This window comes from Limulus polyphemus, unplaced genomic scaffold (assembly GCF_000517525.1).
Source record: "Limulus polyphemus unplaced genomic scaffold, Limulus_polyphemus-2.1.2 Scaffold250, whole genome shotgun sequence".
Classification (NCBI taxonomy): Eukaryota; Metazoa; Arthropoda; class Merostomata; order Xiphosura; family Limulidae; genus Limulus; species Limulus polyphemus.
In genome coordinates, this window is record NW_013665860.1 from 656,940 (window position 1) to 676,891 (window position 19,952).

General features: G+C 34.6%; 1 long non-coding RNA gene across 2 annotated transcripts in view; it reads right to left on the minus strand.

The window, feature by feature from the left end:
- The window catches only part of LOC111085135, a 97,541-nt gene that overhangs the window by 32,969 nt on the left and 44,620 nt on the right, over positions 1-19,952 (minus strand). Inside the window, exons 1-2 of one of the 2 annotated variants that reach the window (XR_002609980.1) lie at positions 12,721-12,830; positions 11,867-11,982 (exon numbers count right to left, since the gene is read on the minus strand). This is a non-coding gene — a long non-coding RNA (uncharacterized LOC111085135). Of the gene's footprint in view, positions 1-11,866; positions 11,983-12,720; positions 12,831-19,952 lie in introns of those variants that run through there. The other variant, XR_002609979.1, reaches the window with a different exon arrangement.

The following is a 19,952-nucleotide window of genomic DNA, read 5'->3' on the forward strand; positions in this document are numbered from 1 at the left end:
CTTCTTTTGGTGCTACATAATTATTATATATACTATATCAATCAAATCTGCCCTGGCGAAACTTCTTTTGGTGCTACATAATTATTATATATACTATATCAATCAAATCTGCCCTGGCCAAACTTCTGTTGGTGCTACATAATTGTTATATATACTATATCAATCAAATCTGCCCTGGCCAAACTTCTGTTGGTGCTACATAATTGTTATATATACTATATCAATCAACTATGTCCTGGCCACACTTCTGATGGTGCTACATAATTATTATAAATACTAAATCAATAAAATTTCCCCAGACCACATTTGTGTTGACACTGAATTATTATACCAAACCAATACGTTGTGTCCTGACCACACCTGTATTATTATAATACATATTCTATTCAGTCTGATCCAGACACACCTAGTTCATGTTATATTGTTAAGATACTATAGTTCAAAGTAATTTGATCTGTGTTTGTACCACGTTATTAGAATAATACCAGCTTAACTACAATAGCTTTACTGATATTGATGCAATATTATGAAGCTCATTGCTTCTTCATTCACTGCACTAAATAATCAAAAGATTTTTAAAATGTACGACGTTTAATCTATAACACGTCAAAACACTTTTATAATAATGTCAATCAGTTCCCTCAGCTGAATTGGATGCAAATTTTATGCATATCAGACAATCCGTTATGTAATCTGAAATGCAAGAGATTGGTCATTGAGCTTCCACTCTTAATGAACATTTGGTAGACATAACATTATTTGCAGTACGGAGCATGATCATCAAACAACAGTTACAGTTGATAAGGTTTTGAGTTATCTTCGTGAACTCCCATGAAAGATCTGTTTCCAGAGCATCTTTAACATCTACTCGACGAAATTCAATATATGTATACATGTTCAGTAGAAAAGAACCCCCTGAACGTACAGTATACTCTGTTCGATCAATCCACTGTTCTCCAAAGCGTATATGTGGATCAGTTTAGTATGGGGACGGGAATAATATTTATCAAGTAGAAGTAGGAGGAAATTGTACCAGCATATAGTAGCATCGTAGGATATGATTCTTATAACACGAGACATTAGGGACACTATTTTTCAAGATGTAAAAGGTTCACCAATGCTTATTCCTGCCCACACTATACTCCAACTACCGTCAAACGCGCCACGAAAGTGGGATTGGATATCTGGCTGAGAGTTTTTGTTGAAAACGAGAAATTAGGTACAGCTCCATGTTGTTCATTTTGAATTTCTTTAAATCGAAACCAATTGAAAATCATGCATTCGATAATGTGAACTTCAAAAATTTGTTGGAAATATATTACTGTGCGTTAAAGTATACATAACAAAGGAAAATCAGAATTTGTTTATTCCAACTATGGTAAGACAAGAACAATGTCGTCAAATGATATTAATAATCCGCCACCAACTATTAGGCTACTCCTGACCAAAAAATAGTGGGATTGATCGTCCCATTATAACATGCCCACGGCTGAAAGAGCAAACATAATTTGGCAACGGGTTTCGATCCCGAGTCTCACATATTGCCAGTAGAAGGCTCAAACCCCAAGTCTACACCAGGCTCTTTTTGAATGAGATAACTGCGGTAATTTTGCTGAAGTTTTTTTTCGTTCTTAGTTGAAAATGAAATTTATGGATAACAAAAATCAAGGTTAAACAAACATTTATAAAATATGAAATATCGAAAAATTGGCGATAGATCTGAAACAGGGCTAGTTTATTATGTTAAGTATCGTCATATTAGAATAGAAATGGTTCTTTTTTATGACTGATAACTTTAATAATTTAAAAATGTGTAGCTGTAAACAAAAAGACATTGCATCATTATTGACATAATTGTGCACGATAACAAGTCTGTACGTCTGGTTCAGCAATACAACATTCTTGTTTCTTGCCAAAGTTTTTTTTTTTCAGCAGAATTTTCATTGACATCTTACACACAAGAAATACTTGTTTTTTTTTTGTGTGTGTAGAATTTCTAACTTTCTTGAAGATATCAAACTTTGGAGATTTTTCAATAATAGAAAAGTTCCAGTGTTTTAGTTATAGACACAAAGACTGCTGCCCTTTATCTTCAATTCTCACAGACTACAAGATTGATTCGGTTTGAGGCGTATAGTTTACATTACAAAGAAGCGTGAATTACACATTCGCATTCATCATTCGACTGTCAAACTGGACAGCACCACATGACGGAGTTGAAATAGAATTATACTGTATCACACCACAAGCATAAACTATGCACACCACCCCATGCTTCTTGTAAAACTGACACATTTATTTCTTGCATCGCTCTTTTCAAATTTCGTAAGCTTTTGTTTATTATGTATGTTCTGAATATGAGATTTTAGAGAATGGGTTTTATTAAAGGGTTCTTAGTAGTAAGAACAAAACACCAATTGAGCGAAATTTTCGCATGTGCTAGAAACAATCCTTTAAGAGTTGAAATCAAAAGTAGGCTTACAAGGAGTTATTTTGTACTTTTGTTTCTGTTGAAATCTAATAGAACATTGTGTTTTCTATCCCATAGTTCATATTTTATTCCTACGATTAATAATAACTTACAGACTAGTATGTTATTTCTTTCATTAGATCTTAAACAAAAACTTGAAAGAGACTATAACAGGATCATAAGAAAACGAGTAGATTCCAGTACTTGAGATGGTGGTCGATAACATCAGTTTAAAGTAAATAAGTTTTAAGTTTCACTTGAGTTTAATTAATATGTAAATATTTCGCCCCCAGTAGCACAGCGGTATGTATGCGGACTTACAACGCTAGAAACCGGGTTTCGATACCCGTGGTGGGCAGAGCACAGATAGCCCTTTGTGTAGCTTTGTGCTTAACTACAAACAAATGTAAATATTTAGAGCTAATTTATATATATGTCACAAAACAATAAAAATAAGCGAAATGAACAACATAAAAGAGCTAAGCTATACGTCATAGAACTCCAAATACATTAAAGGTAATCAAAATGTCAGAATGGGAGTAGAACCTTTTAGGGATTTGATAATACAGGGAGTCTAATACCTGAGAATTATTGGATATCTGAGTTATTAAATTTAACTTTTTCTTCAGTTTTTACGAATGAGGATTTACCCAAAATTCTTCATGCTGAACAGTTGCTAGATGGAAACAAGATTGAACAAGTTTATCACATTAATTCTATGCTTGTTAATAAGGAATTTGGAATTTTAAAGAATGATAAAGTCCCAGGGCTGGAATATATTTACCCGAGGGTTTTGAAAGAGGTTAAGGATTGGATATGTGAACTACTTGCTACTATTTTTTTTCTAAATCCATGAATAGTGGGCAGGTGTCAAAAGACTGGAAGTTGGCTAATGTTACTCCTCTTTTTTAAGAGAGATAATAACAATTGTCCCAGTAATGATAGGCCTATTAATCCTACATCAGTGGTAGGTTAAGTGTTGAAAATCTGATAAAAGATGCTTTGCAAAGTTATTTAACAAAGTTTAACATTTTGTTGGGTAGTCAGCATGATTGAACTAGAAGAAAATATTGCGTTACTAATCTTTTGACATTCTTTGAAGAGGTTACTGTTTACGTAGATGAAGGTATTGGATGTGGACTTGGTGTATCTGTATTTTCAGAAAGCACTTGACAAGGTGTCACATAAAAGGCTTGTTTAAAAGTTATCTCTATGTGTATGGAGGATAGGTTGGCTCATTGGATAGAAAACTGGCTAGATGGAAGAAAACGGAGGGTTGTTATAAATGGAATTCAGTCGAATCGGATTAATGTCCCGAGTGGGATACCTAAGTACTAAGTGTTAGGACCTTCGCTCTTTTTGATTTACATCAATGACATAGATGAAGGAATGGTCCATAGTTTATTTAAGTACGCTGATGGCATTAAGGTTTTGGCTACTGCTGGCTATGATGAGGATGCTATTGCTTTACAAAAGGATTTGGATTATTTGGTAAGATGGGCAAACAAACGGCAGATGGCTTTTAATTATAATAAATGCAAGGTAATGCATGTGGGATATCACAATTTGAATTATGAGTATAATTTTGATGGGAATAACTTTAACAGTATTATGGAAAAAAGATTTTGGTATTCTGGTTGATCAGCCTTTTAAGCCATCCAAGTAATTTACTGTTCTGCGTGGTAGGACAAATAGTATTGTAGGTTTTATCTACATAAATACTGAATACAAGTCTAAAGAGGTTATAATATCATTCTATAGGTTATTGGTTAGTTCACATTTGGAGTACTGTGTTCAGTCTTGGACTCCCTACCTTAGAAAGGATATTGAATTGTTGGAAAGGACTCAGAGGAGAGTTACTAGGATGATAACTGGGATAGAAAAGTAGTCATGCGAGGATAGGATAAGATCTCTGAAAGTGTTTTCTTTTGAAAAAAAAAGAGTTAGAGGGAATCTGATTGTGGTGTTTAAGATTACTAAGAGAATTGATAGTGTTTATGCATCATCTGTTTTTTTTTCCTTCATATTTTAATAGAGAAAATGGTAAGACTAGGGCACACAAGTATAAATTTTGGCTGAGTAGGAGTCATATTCAGCTAAGATGGCTTCATTCTTCTAAGGGTGTTTGGCCTCTGGAACGGATTGTTTTCGGATGCGGTGAATGCAGTTAATTAAAGGGAGTTTAAGGGAGACCTTGATAAATATTTGAATGACAAGAGCTGGCATTAAGTTTTTAGTGTTTAGTTTAACTTTGTAGATAGGATGGTATGGATGGACCAAAAGGTCCCTTGTTGTCCTTTATTGTTATGTTACGTTAGAATGTTTTGTTAAATCGTAATATCATATTTATTCACGATGTGCATGAATTTATTCGTTTGTCCGCGAACTCCACCTACAGTTTTGGAGCTAGCAGGATAAAACATAGCAGGCAGACTTGGGATGGAGTTATTAAGGGGGACTAAATATCTTCCAAAGGTCCCCAGGCATTATGGAGGTCTAGGAGTAAGTTTACAGAGTCGCTGAATTCAAACCTGGCGTCGAATTTTGTGTTATGCTTCTCCCTTGGGATCACGGGATCGCATTGTTTGAAAGTGTTTTCATACCATTACTCATAAACTTGCGTGAACAAATGTAGCACACGTGTTCAGGTACTACAGGTGGGTGCCCTAAGGTGGTTTGTTTTCGGGTATAGACCATCTCGGTAGTTATAGAAGTAATTAGGGACAATGAAGGAGCTTGATCGGTACACTGGGGCTTTGGTGAATCATGAAGAGGGCTTTGAACCTCGTAGGGAACGTGGGTATTTTATGCTATTAACAGTATTTATCAAACTCTACACATAGTATAGGAGCATCTTTAGCACATATTTCTCATAATCTAATGGGAAGGATAACATTCATCTCGAACCATTCGGCATACAAAATGGCAGAAGTCTTCATATTTTGACGATATTCTACATATGGTAAGACCATGTTCAAAATATTCTTTAAATATTGTGCCATTATTTAAATGATTGAGGAACAGCTATAATACAACGCTTATGTGTTACCTTATGTAACAGTGTTTTATTTTAATATTTTTTAAAATTTTGTGCCCTTCAAATGTGTAAAAACCTGCTTATACAAAATTATGATCTTAAAGCTCAAACCTAGGTTTCTGTAAATACCTTTGCCATGGTCGGATTTAGATTTTATGCAGCACAACTCCATAAGCATGGAAGGGGGAGCATTTGGTAATCGACATATTAGGTATATGATGCATATCAATAAAATTTCTGATATAAGATATGACCTTAAATGGCGTCAGGTAGGCCTATGTTTAATAATCCCTACACTTCTACATTTCTAAATTATCTACCTACTGTTGAAATACTTCTAAATTACCCTGTATAATGTGCCTAAAGCGATGAAAAAGCTAATCGACTTTTGACTGTCACTTTCTTTAATACAGCGTCGATAATCCTCTTAAACTTTGATACTGAGTTACGAAAACTGGGCAAATGATTCTAACAATAACTATAAGATTTAATTAGATTAAGTTTTGGGTCTTCATCTGTCTGTAAACCCGTGAATATTCACAAGACCCGTGACAATTTAGTTGACAAGAGAGCTGCACAGTTATCTATTTCGTTTGTAAACTTATCTATCAAAGCAGCCCTTTTCAAACAAAAGCAGATCCAAAACGGCAGAGATTGTAATCCGTAGGAAGAACGAGAAGATTAACCATTAATCATTGCATGACGGTTTCTGGTTATAATGTCTCAGGTAGATTTAATGCTAAAACACGGAGACAAACTTAGCTAACGTGTCTTCAGGATATATCACACATTTAATGTTGTGTAAATATCTAAAGGCGAGGCCTCGTCAAGCCAGAAAATGAGTGGGGAAAGCAGTGATAAATGATTAACATAAACTTTACGTTTACTCTCTATGATGTTCACGCTTGTTTAGGCTTAACTGTACTCCCCTTTCAATCCCTTCCACCCACGAGCTCCTTTCAAACCCTTCCACCCTCTAACTTCTTTATCACATATTTTGGATGCAAGTGATTACTTTAGAATTTAATTCGTTACGTATGTATTCTTCCATTATATTTTTCAGGGCGTTTAAAATAATTTTCAGCTGATCAATAACCTCTATAACACCCAATATACCTCGCAAGAAGTTCCCAAAGATGAGCTATGTAACTTTCATTTTATATGTTTTGTTGTTAATCAAATGTTGTGTAAATAGTTGTCTAAACTGGGAGTCATCAAGTAGACAGTGTACGCCTTCTATGTCACATCACAAGTGTGAAGTGATCTAAGTACATGTTTTACCATGGGTATGTTTGCTGTATTACAACATAATTAGACAGTGGTCTGCATTCGATGCCATACTGTAACTTTTTTATATGACATCATAAGCGTGCAGTGGTTTAAATACACCCGTAACAATTTTGATGCATTAGAATTGGACATTAATCTATACACAATATGCTGTCACATACTATTTTATAACAGAAGTAGGTAAATTATTAAGATACAATAATCACACGTTAATATCCAGTATTATAGCATTATATCTACATTGTTATCCACCGTTTTTGTAGTACCAACCTTTAGTATTGTATTGTAACAAGATCATTGCCCACCGTTTTTGTATTAAACGTTGGTATTATGTACTACAAAAACGGTGGACAATGGCCTTTTTTTTAACTTAATTGTAATTTTTTATGTCAAAAAAGTTATAAACCAAAATGAAATAACGTTCGTGTTATAATAATACAGAAGTATTTCAGATTAGATGTCATATCTTTGTCAAAAAAATAAATATTAAAGTTTGAGCTCGCCAGTCTTAAAAGAATAGATATTTGCTAATCAGGCCATTTATATTCATTTTCATATAGTTGATTTATCCTACTCCACCGAGCAGCCTGTCTAGGTGTATTAAAATTAATCGGCCTTAAAAAAAATGTTGTGTAGGTGGTATGTTTTAGTAATGCCTAAAGGATTTTCCAAAAACAAGAAGAAACATCAGCATAATCATATTTTCGAAACATCTGTCATTTAGAGTTTTTATCATAACAGTCCCGATAAGAGGTTCTGCTCCCAAACTTTTCTTTTTTTAACAAAAAGCTCGTCAGTTTCCAGATGTCACCGTCGCCCTCTGTCGGTGATATCAACATTTGCAGTTTTATCTTTTGCGAACTTAATATTCAAGCCCAAAAATGATGGATTATCGGTAGCGCACGAGAGAACAATGTACACTTGAATCTTGTGTGCTCATGCCATTAATCATCTGGTTGACAGCTAGTGATCCTTGCTGGCTGAGGTGATCGGTTATAATGTTGGGCTCGTGGCCTGAGGGCGGAGCTAAAAGTACACAGTGCGTCGAATCAAACAGCTGTTTTTCATCTGCTGTACTTTAAGTTAAAAGCAGGCAAAAGCTGCACAGGATGGTGAATATGACAAAATAAATATAACCGGAAAAATCCGTAGGAGACGACCACATATCTTAACATTCAAAATCCGAAATAATACATTCATTCATGCATAATTATTTTTTCATTATATGTTCACAATTTTTGAAAAGTAAAAGAAAAAACTTAAAGGTTCAATTAAACCTTTGATCTTCTTTTTAATTTTCCTTTTCCTCTCCACTTTATATTTCCTCACCAAAAGCTACAGTAATAATATAAGCTGCTTGCATGACTGTTGACCTAATGCCCACATATACAGAGAGTTGAGTACGTTACATCAAAACGATTTTGCCACATTCAGTGATACTCTGTTTGACGACCGTGCATCTTGACAATATTCCTGCAGCATAATTTCCATTGCAAAAAAGCTCTATCGTAAGGTTGTCATGCCAAAAGCACACCACTCCCCCTTTCTTGCATTCCATTATACATATAGTGTACGAGGTTAACGGTTTCACAGCACCCGTTTCAACAGCCCGATCGCTAAAAAAATCCAGTACCGCCTCTAAAAGTATTTGTTAATAATGAGTGGGGTTCTGGCTGAAATTCACCCAATTACAAATATATAAGAACCATTCAATTAGTGGCGTTGGAGAGTGTACACAAACAAAGCGAATGCGGTTGGCTTATTAAAGTATATGAATTGATCACGTGCCAAGGAATCGTGTAAATGAAGACTAATCCTTACAAAACATGTTAATCACAACTTTTAAAATTGCACACACGTTTTGCGGTGAAGTTGATTCTGATTGATCATTTTTTTCCATAATACTGATACGGAAAGAATGGATTTGGATATTAATTTCCACCAAGGACTTTAGTACCAATGCAGATAGTAACCAATATGAGGGTACAGCCTTAGAGCAATATTTTGTTTGTACAATGTTTCTACAATGATTAGAGAACTAATGTGGATACGCTCCCATTAAGAGTATTTCAAGATACTATCTTGGGTGTCCGCAGGGGGGAGGGTAAGAGACACTTGCCACCTCCACCCCGGAAAATGAGAAACATAATTTATTTAGTATACATATATGAATTTTTTTATTCACTTCACAATTTCACACCAGTTTGCTCCCTTCCTGGAAAACTTTCTGCAGACGCCCATGTATACTATATTTTAAGATGACGACATGCACATTCAACAGAATCAAACTAGAAGAATTGGTCTATTCAGGATGTTAAAGCGGAATCGTTAGGACAGCTAATGTTAATAAACATCTCCTAAAGTATCAAAAGAACGTCGGATCAACATAAAATACGGACAAATCGTGCATCCTTCCACTGGAGACTATAAAATGGAAAATGACGATGTTATTAATGTCAAAAAAAGGTATTGTATTCTATACTCGACCAAAGATGACGTGTTCATGGCATGTAAAAGAATTTCATAGAATCTGCAGACAATAAATTAGATCACAGTGGTGGACAAAATGGACATAAAAGGCAAAGATCAGTTGAGATGAATACAGCTGTCCCTTCATGATTAGAAACTTATCTACAAATTGGTGAAACCAAGCCTCACGCTAATTTATAGCGAGTCCAAAGATTTCTTAACTCGGTAAGAAGTCATCTCCAAAGATGGGAAATTGTATCAAGAGAGTTAACTGAAGTATCATCGAATGTGTAAGCAACATAAACATATAAATATCATCGAATGTGTAAGCAACATAAACATATAAAAAAGAACTCCATCTTGAATATAAACTTTTTTGAAGAACTCTACCTGCGAGCTGTGCAAACTATGCCAAGGATGCGTATGGTTTGTTTTAAATTTCGCGCAAAGCTAAACGAGGGCTATTTGCGCTAAGCGTATTAGCAGTGTAAGACTAGAGAGAAAGCAGCTAGTCATCACCACCACCGCTAACTCTTGGGCTTCTCTTTTACCAACCAATAGTGGGATTGATCGTCACATTATGACGCCCCCACGGCTGAAAGGGCGAGCATGTTTGGTGGGAAGAGGAATCGTGGAAGAACAATAAAGACTTTTCGTTACCATGGCTAGCCCCCTCTCCCACCCCCACACAGTTACTCAGCGGTAACTCTGCATGCTTACAACTCAAAAACATTGGGTTTCGATATCCGTGCTGAGAAGAGCACAAATAGATAATTGTGTAGCTTTGTGCCGAATAGCAACCAAACCAAACATTGGGTTTCGATATCCGTGCTGAGAAGAGCACAAATAGATAATTGTGTAGCTTTGTGCCGAATAGCAACCAAACCAAACATTGGGTCTCGATATCCGTGCTGAGAAGAGCACAAATAGATAATTGTGTAGCTTTGTGCCGAATAGCAACCAAACCAAACATTGGGTTTCGATATCCGTGCTGAGAAGAGCACAAATAGATAATTGTGTAGCTTTGTGCCGAATAGCAACCAAACCAAACATTGGCTGCAAAATTACGACTGTGTACATTTTGGAGATAGACAATCACCATAATTAATGGTTAATAGCTTTATTACTACTTTGTTTTTATAAACTAATTATCACTCGGTAGTCGTAATTGTTCAGTGTAGTTTTTAAATATTTTCGTGGGTACAGGTTGGCCCTGTGGTAAAGCTGTGGATTTCGGAGCTGGCAAGCTGCGTTCGAATCCGTGCAATGCTATACAATATTCCCTGTAGTTTAAGCTATTGGTGTATTATAAGAGTGACAGTCAATTTCTTAGCGTGAATGGTGGTTGGTATAGGCTGTTGACTGGTTGCCTTCCCTCTGGTCAGTAGTTCAAAATTAGGGACTGCTGCAGACAGCCTTAATAACTTTATCATAAATACAAATATAAAATTTAAATATCCTTCTAACAATGACAGATTTTGAAGCTGTATTTGAAGAGGATTTAATAGGAACTTCTGAATTAGGATATCAAAGAATGATTCAAGAAGCACCAAGTATACCTTTATTGAGGGAGTTGTTTGATTAATAAACTGGTAACTATACAGTGGACTTGGCTATTTAATTGCTGGAGTGATGAATAAAAATGCAGTGGATTTAATTCTTTAATTAAATGACTGATAAATATTCACTGACCTTAGCTCTTAGCTAATAGACTAAGGAATGTCTACTGAACTTTACTGATTAATTCCTGGACTACTGAATATCCACTTAATTTTGCTGTTGAATTGGTAAATTGATGATTATCCATTGGATGTTGATTATTTAATTCTTGAACTGGTGATGATCAAGTGAGTACGGTAATAATTATCCACTGACGTCAACTATAAAAGTACTAGACTGTTGCATGTGTACTCGGTTTCTTTGTTTATTGAATTTCGCGCAAAGTTACTTGAGGGCTATCTGTGCTAGCTCTTCAAAATTTTGCAGTGATAGATAAGAGGGAAGGCAGTTAGTCAATACCACCCACTGTTAACTCTCAGACTACTCTTTAATAAAAGAAAAATTGGATTGATCATTACATTATAATGCCCTCATTGCTGAAATGGCGAGCATATTCGGTGAAGGGATTCGAACCCGACACTTGCAGATAGCAGGTCGAGTACCCTAACCGCCAGGCCATACCATGTCGCTCCTGTACTAGGTTTAGATGTTGAATTAATAAACACGTTTGTGTTCGTTGGGCTTAACTACTGGATTAATAAAATTGTGCTATTTTTCTTATCCAAGTTGTTGATAGTGTGGTATTTACTGGTAAACTGATTCCCCAAAAAAGTAAATTAGGTAGGTCCACTATATAACGGTAATTCTGGCAATATAGATTGAGAAATAATACTGAGTTCTGCTAAGACTAACAGAATCTGTGCTGATAGATAAATATCGCAAACACAATGTGCGTACTTTCGTTGAACTAGAGTTGTGAAATGATCAGACTGGCTCTACTTCCTCAATACTTGTTTCCAAACTGACCAACTCGGGCTAGTTGATGTTTCAGGCAGTCTAAATCTTACTTTCACGCGTAAAATTGTCAACATCAAACTTACCCAGAGCCACACGTGTTTTGTTATTCCCATTCAATCATTGGAGGGCGCTGCTGTCGACCTTCACGCACAAGATGCATCTTTACAGCTATACTTCCCATGGGTAGACCGGATATTATCTGCAAGGGAAGGACAATGAAATCAACAACTTTCTTGACAACGTGCTGTGCAAAAACTGCATAAACCTAGAATAAATGAATATTTTTGAAAAATTTACATCAAAATAAGTTAGAAAACATATGGTATGCTTGCGAACCACATTAGTATACCAGTTTACTAAATTAGTGGACCTTGCAATGAATTCCATTCATGCAACTCTTATAACTGTGCTTGCCAGAATAACTCAGAAGACTCGGAAGCTGTAAGATTGTGTTATTTGTGAGTGATGATTATTGATATTAGCCAGTAGCCATTAATTATATCCACTCACTTGTAAATTAATGAATATCCACCGAACTTGATTAAGTTAGGTCTTCCAGTTAAGTTATTCAGAAAGTAAGACTATACCAATGCGTAAATTGTGATGATATCCCAATATCACTTTGAGTTGTTTAATTAAATATGTTACATATACATAGTGGCTGACGAAGCAAAGAACCGCCATCGTCATCGTTGGCTATTTTTTTTTATTGAACTCAATAAAGATAGGCTTACGATAAACAGTATATTTAATGCGTTATCTTTTTGTTTAAAAACAAAACAAGACCTAAACGTTAAGTAGAGTTTATAGTTCTTAAATGTATGGTATTTGAGCGCCAAGTTAAATAGACGTTCTTAACGATCTAACGAAATAGCATTGGTACGTGGTAAGTGACGATAGCTATTGATTTCTTGGTTCAAAATTAGTTACACCTTACCTTTTTCAGGGACTGTGACAATTACGGTAAGTTTTGCTTAGAAAACACAAATCAGCTAATATTAAACGCCATGCATGTGGGTCTTGTCGATAACACTGGGAGACCGGCACCTGCCAGTGCAGCCATTAGCCAGCTTTCCACATTTACACAATGAGCAATTAACAGATATCAATCGATAACCATCAAACCAGGACAGATCCACTCTGTAACGGATAAATGATTCGAAAAGAAGCTCGTTGCTTACCAGAACTATATCTGTGCATTTTCCTTGAGCTGCCATTACGCCGAAACCATTAATTATCAGGTTATTAAATTATCAGTAATAATAATAAAAAAAGACAGCGGGAAAAGTATGGAAATGACAAAGAAAATTGTGCTCTAATTGTTCTCGAACGAAGCTGCATTGTTCCATGTCTTAATTAAAGAGGCGCGTTTGTTTGCGCTTAATTATACTTCTCAGGAAAGAAACCTTTTTCTAGAACATCCGGTGAGTTCTACTTTATTTTGTGGCTAAATGAATAGTTATATTAAAGGAAATTGTATCGTTTTAATATGATGAGAGAAAATGCAGCAGAATGTTGAGCAGTTCATCCTATTTACCTCCTCCTTAGTTTTAAAAACTTTAGACGCTACAATTAAGATTTAACATTAAATTCTTAAAACTTCAAGAAAAAATAATGAAAGTACAGTAAAACAAATAGAGTGGAGTCACTCACGATCACCTGTCAAGTTCCAGTAAAATGGAAATATTTAAAATAAATTATAAAACTGAATAAAGAAGCTAACAACATTTAATACTGTTCTGATATCATCTGTTTCAAGATATGTTTACCAACTAATTACTAAATAGAACAAAATTAAACATACGCGTTTTTATAGGATGTATATGCCTAATATAAGCTCTCATTATAATAACTGTTTGTCCCCCAGTGGCACAGCGGTATGTCTGCGGACTTACAACGCTAGAAACCGGGTTTCGATACCCGTGGTGGGCAGAGCACAGATAGCCCTTGTGTAGCTTTGTGCATAATTAAAAACAAACAAACAATAACTGTTTTGTAGACAGAAATATAACAGATTCCTCACAGCCTTGATATTTGCATGTTTATTTTTTAATTTACTGGATCATAGTATACATAATTACGAATAAATAAAACTACAGTCAACTTCAGAGAATCTTACAATTTACTACATTTGCTCAATGTTTCGGCTCTATGCCTTCATGAGAAACGTAGTTGTTGTATCATATTTGATAGAGCTCACTACAGAAATTGTATGCTTCTGATAAAGGCGAAACGTTGAGCAAATAAAACAATATGAGAGATTCTCTGGGGTGAAAATTACTTTTTTTTTCAACAGTTCAACAACTACAATAAATAACAGCCTAGAAAGGTGTTTTAATTGAAACTTCTTCCAAATTAATTTTCTTTCCACTTTCGTTAAACTTATTCAGTAAGGCCTAAAATGTTGAACTAAGAATCGTTAACTACATTGTTTATATTCCAGATTTATAACTCTGTCACAGGAGGTATAAAAACGTATTCGTTATGCCCACAATGTACTTCTGAGATACGTTAACAAACTATGTGACAGTTTTCTTCAAAATAGAAGAAAAGGAAGGTTAAGAAGATTATTTAATTTCTACACAAAAACTTCGAAATAATTGTGTTACGACAGCGGAAGTCGCGTGACTCTGGGAGCATGTGCGCTGGAGTTTCTCGAATTATCGGAGGACCCCGCGAATGTCCGAGTGTTTGCTAGACGCCCTCTTTTTTAGCATATAAGCCTGGCTAAGAAAGCCAGCGATAGATATAGATAGATAATTAAAGAAGCGAACAGTAGTGGCGGTAAGTAAAGTGTGTGATATTTTTAGCATATATTATAAAAATATTTAAGTTAAAGGTGACGAGAGGCGTATTGATTGTGCAATTACTGTGTACTAAAAGCTTGTATCCAGGAAAAATAAACTGGTTTAATCAAGAAAGGACTTGTATCGCTGAAGTTCCTCGGATAGAATTTATACCGGAAATTAACAAACAAGCAAATACGCAACAACTGTTTTAAAAACTTTTGTTACGCTTTCTTTTCTCTGTTAGTTTCTGTTTGCCAATTTTTTATGTTCATCTACGTGTTAGAAATATAATGTAAAATAATCATTGTCAGTTTTATAATAGAATTATTATGGACAGCTATAAACTATTTTTAACCGTCTATGTAGTAAAGCACTAAAGCAATTCATCTAGTGATATTGATAAAATTCACCGTTATAATACAGAACATACAATACATACTATAAAGTAACTTCATAACGAAGATCGGCTACACGAACACTTAGATTAAGTAAAAATATTAGGCCTATTACTGTATTTAGAATATCATGAAAATCTATTAGTGTTATCCGTCTTATGGGCTGGCTGTGGCCTAGTGGTTAGCGTTTCGGACTGTGAAATTATAGGATTTATGGTTCGCAGCCTATTGCTGCAAGAATGCACTCTACACTTTCGGACCATGTTCGCGTGCTATAAAAGTGACAGTCAAATCTTACTCTTCGGTTAGACAATAAAGAGCTGGCGGCGGTGGTACTGTTCACTAACTGCCTTCGTTCTAGACTGTTAATTTAATATTAGGGACGGCTATGAGCATATAATCCTTTGTTTAGCTTTGGAGAAAATTGTGAAACAAAAATTATCGGCCTAACCAGTTGATATTGAAGAAGTAGATATGATATTCTAAATATCATGCCTACTCTCCTATAACTTCATTTCTCTAATATTCAAGATTAATTTATATTTTTAGACTTCGATTGTCTGTAGAAGTTCACGCCTTAAATCAGTACTTTAAGAAGTTTTCTAGTTACTACCAAATTTAGACCTTCGTTGTGTTTTCATTGGATTGGATGACCTTTAGCATCTTGATTTGGAATTGACCTTTGGGTTTTGGAATCGATATTTCCATGGGAATACAGAATGGTGCCTTTTTGTTATCAGTTAGTTTTTGGTTGGTGAGAACTAAAGAAAAGATGTTTCATGTGATTACAAGTCCAGTAATAGTCTTTGTGTAGTTATGTTTGAGTTTTGATTTATTCAGCAAAATCAGAACGTTTAGTGCCTTTTGCTGTGAAGTTGGTATACAGTGCCTACATGCTACTGCTTTCCAATGTTGAATAAAGTTAAAATTCTTTGTGTAAAATGTAGGCTCTATATTGCCTATTTTCGGATGTGGAATAGACAGATACATAACGAGTTTTTTAAATTTATTATTCATTCATTCCATTCTTGTCCTGACAAACAATTTTCACCTTTCACGTCATCAGTATCAGTTAAATCTTTCTATCTGCTGTTAATATGAGACTAACTTACCTACTTCTATTTTTATAAATCAGATTGCAATAGGATAAGTACTTTTTGTATTTACTATATTTATTCGGAATATCAACACTCAGTAATTTAAGATATTTCGAAATGGAATTATAAGGATTTATCAAGCTTAGGGTCAGCTTTGGTAACATCAAAATCTTAAAACTATCTTTAATTAAAATTTACTACATAGTATTAATACTACCAGACATTTCTTATAATTGATATATCCAGACATGATGTCAGTACATGGTGGCTGTAATTTGTCGGGTCGGGGATGACCTAGAGGTCTTCCCTCTGATCAGTAGTTCTAAAGCAGGGATGACTGTGTCTGAATCGTAAAAGGCTCCGATCTGGCTGTTTAAATCACGTGTCGCGTAAGGGTCCGTTTAGGTTGAAAACAGAAAATAGTAAAAATTAAGTGTTACGGGAACATATAGAAGTGCCACAGCTCCAATTTGCCATTGTTATACAGACAGGATAAAGCATAAGATATTGCTGGTCGTTTTTTTTTTCGTTAAACTAGGTTTTTCACTAACATTCATTCTTCTAGTGTATCAATACACGAATAAAGTCCACTCAGTATAATTACACACATATTCATTAATGTGAGTTAACAAAGTATCCTCTTTTCTACTTGAACGACCCCTTATGTATAAAAGGGAATAAACGACCAGGTCGGAAACACTTGTATTCAATCGGCCCTAATTTTGAACAGTGGACCAGAGGGGAGGCAGCATTCGCCGCCTAAAGCGGGTATTCTTAACCGAATAGTGGATCAACTGTCACTCTTATAACACACACACATGCACAGCCAAAACTCTCGAATTCTAGACCATTGGAATCCCATTTCGATACGCTAACCATTATATCACGCTTCATGCTTTGCTATTTTCTATTTATAAAATTGGAACAATTTTCACCAAGATTGGAGTGACGGTCAAGTGTTCAAAAATTGCCACAATATTTACTTATTTAATGATCTTCTCTTGGCTAGCATCATTAATATATGCATGGTATATTTATATGTAAATGCATTCTGCAATTCCGCCAAACACGTGCTTTCCTTGTAACCTAATACCGAAGCAGATATGTGAAACGATTTTAAATAAACTTTATATTTATTGACTAACTGGATAACCTAATTTGTACGAATTTCTTTTGTACGATTTAGTTATTATACTATCAGAAAAGACTCGTAATTATCCAATAATTCTACCTTTGTCTAACTGAATAGAGGAATGAAATATACACCCATATTATCAATTTTCATTCTCTTTTTTTTTTTTTATCCTACGTGAACTCACTCAAGCAATGATTATAGTGAATCCTTTAATTTGTTGACTTACAAAACAAATCAACTGTCATTTCTCGAAGACAAGAGCGGTTATTCCTTAAGATGTGTTCATTATTTGTACTAATTCTTTTATGTTATAAAATAGATAACACACTTGCTGATTGTTCCAAAATACAAGCGTTTTTGTTAAAAAGGACGGACGTTAAAATCTGCAATGAACATTAATAACAGCTTTCCATAAAAGATGTACAATCAGTTCTTTACAATCTTCGAATGTGAAAAGGGATGGGGAGAACTAGATGATGGATGACAGTCTAAACCGTGAGAAAAATTATATAGGGCATTAATCATCTTGGGACTCTGGTAGCCAATGGAGGAACTGCATATACTCTCAAACGCGGGGTATTTAGAGAAGAGACTTGATTAAATCAAATTCAAAGCCAGAACTGATACATTTGTGTATATTAAACATGCTTGCTGACAGAGTAGAGGATTATAAATTGTTTTTATTCCTCAGTGAAAGGCTTTCATTTGAAAATAAATGAAGTTGTTTCACAGAAATACTCAATCTTAAATTTTTAGCTTGTTATCTTCCAAACATAAAAACAGATATTTTTATTAATTTCCAAGCATTGTGATTAAACTCAGTGTCAAAAACACGTTAACACTATGTCGAAAAAACAAAAATCAAATTATATTAAACACATGAATAACGTTAAAGAAACGTTAAATATAAAATAAACAAAAAATAGAAACTTTATTATATATGTATTAAACAAAACCAGTCAATTACAGTTACAGAGGACAATAATTACTACAAAAGACTGATAATTAAGTTGTTTTGGAGAGAAGGTAACACGTAATAAATATACACTATTTGGATAGAAATATTTTCAATGACTATATCAAGATAAGAATGACCTGGATTAACAGGTATTCTCTCAGAACTAATCTGACACCGGAATTACTTGAATTATTTAAACAAAAAAATATATTCCTTGACTAGAATGATCTGAATGAAACATATCTCTAAACCTTAAGAGAAATAAAAGGTAACAGTATTTTAATAACAAAAGACTGTTTTTTCCCTGGATTAAAATTAACTGAATAAAGCATGTTTTCTCAAATCTTATATAATAGGTGTACTATGTAATACATCGGTAAGAAAAGATTGTTTCCATATGGATTACATTGATCTGCATAAAGCATGTTGTCTCAGACAGGTGTACTATGTAATATTCTTGTAGGAAGAAGCTGTTTTCTCTTGGATTAGATTGATCTGGTTAAAGTGTATTTACTCAGATTTTAAGTAACAGGTGCATTATATAATAGTCTTGTAAGAAGTGGCTGTTTTCTCTTGGATTAGATTGATCTGGTTAAGGTGTATTTACTCAGATTTTAAGTGACAAGTGCTAAATGCTTTAATGAAGGACAGGTTTCTCTTGTACCACATAAAGATGTGATACCATGTTACAGTGAGATGTAAAGCCACAACTTTATACAGAGTTCATTCATAAGGAAAATGTCACTGATCAGAGTGAGACAGACATACTTCGTGGTATTTCAAATGTCATTACATCACTGACGAAACGTTTGATTAAGTTGCTGATTGACATTTATTATCATTTCAAGTTGTTGGGTGAAGAGTGTCACTATATTACCTAGAGTCCTGGAGTCACTAGTCAGAAGTTTGAAGTAGGAGTTGGTCAACTCACTGTCACGCTCGTCATTAAAATACTTTATGTAATTGACTTATTACTTACAAAGTGTCAAATCGTGTTATTTCTATACGAGAAATACACGTGTTTATTTTTCCTTTCGTGAACAACAGCTTATGTTTGCTCTGTTTGAGCCCACCAACAACAGAGCGTACCAAGCTTTCAAGTCCTAAGTATGTCCATCTACCCTAAGTAGATCACCTGCTTTTGATTTACTCAACCGTTGAAAGCATTCTAATAGAGCGATACAAGATAAACAACGGTTTTTACTCATCACATTTTTGTTTTATTGTATATATATATTTTCTATGTGGTTTCATTTCTTTAACCTTATAATGCTTACTGATCTATTTAATTGGTGAATTAACAATACACTTCCGGTAACCCTGAATGTACAGGAGTATATGAAACAGATACAGAATGATGTATCAAGGTTTATGATGTATCAGATATTATTATAAGTAAGAGATGCACACTTCTGATGACTTTAAATATTTTTTCCATGGTCTAATATCTGGTATAGACCACTTCTTTATTTTGTTTGTATGACTTTCTTTTACTTGATGAAAAAGACATAATAATTCAATGGTATGTGATAGTTGATTTGACATAAAAAGCTATACCGTGTTCCTACATGTCTACAGCGAACATACCAAGTCTCCATGCGTTGTCTAATAACACAGGCCTGCGATGGTTTTATTGTCTTGATATTTTTACATGTTCTACAGCGTAATTCCTACACGCTGAATTGGAAAACGATATCCATTTTTCTCTATCACGTACATATTTTTCACAAAACGTCATAACGCAATACATAAAAGAAAGATCACAACACTTAGTTTTGAGACTAAAAAAATGTAG